Source organism: Geospiza fortis, unplaced genomic scaffold (genome assembly GCF_000277835.1).
Source record: "Geospiza fortis unplaced genomic scaffold, GeoFor_1.0 scaffold26, whole genome shotgun sequence".
In the NCBI taxonomy this organism is placed as follows: domain Eukaryota; kingdom Metazoa; phylum Chordata; class Aves; order Passeriformes; family Thraupidae; genus Geospiza; species Geospiza fortis.
The window spans coordinates 1,768,483-1,769,389 of NW_005054425.1; positions in this window are offsets into that span (position 1 = coordinate 1,768,483).

The window sequence follows — 907 nt, forward strand, 5'->3', positions numbered from 1 at the left end:
CGTGAAGCGCGGCAGCGGCGCCGGCACCGTGCTCAGGTTGGCCTGGGAGCAGCTCAGCAGGTTGGAGGCGCAGACGCAGCGTTGGGGGCAGCTCCCTGCCACAGACCCCCATGGGGACAGCAGGGACAGAGCCAGCAGCAGGGATGGTGGCACCCTGGGGACACCCATGGCCACGCGCTGACGGGATGGTGGCATGATGGGGACAATGCAGTGTGGAGAGTGGGAGGGGGCTTCAGTCACATGGTGTCACGATGTGGGTGGCTTGGTCACCCAGTGGCACAGCACAGGGTGGCTTTCAGTCACACGGTGTCACGGCAGGCGGCAGGCTGAGGGGTCAGCAGGGGGCATGGGGCCGAGGTGGTCACTTGGTGTCACAGTCCAAGGTGGCTTTGGTCACACAGTGACAGGTCCCAGTCTGGTTGATCACTTGTCACAGTCCAGGTTGGCTTTGGTCCACCAGTGTCACAGCACATGCCAGGCTCAAGGCTCGCCCAGGAGTCACGGCACAGGGTGGTTTGGTCACCCAGTGTCACAGCACATGCCAGGTGCAGGGTCCCAGGGGTGTCACAGCACCTGCCAATCTGGCTGCCCCCCTGGTGCCATGGTGGGGGGTGCTTGTCACAGTGCTGTCACAGGTGCCGTGGTGTGCACGCAGTGTCACTGCCTGGGGTAGCTGTGCTCCCCCGGTGTCACGACATGGAATGGCTTTGTGCCCCGGTGCTCCCTCAGTGTCACGGCTTGGGGGCTTCGCTCCTGGTGTCACAGGGTGTCCCTGGGTCACTGTCCACAATGTCGCGGTGCGGGGTGGCTCTGTCTCCGCTGTTACCACATGTCCCCCCTGTCACGGCCCTCCCGGGGCACGTCTGGCCCGGGGCTCCTGCTGCTCCGCCCGGCCTGGATCCCCCCC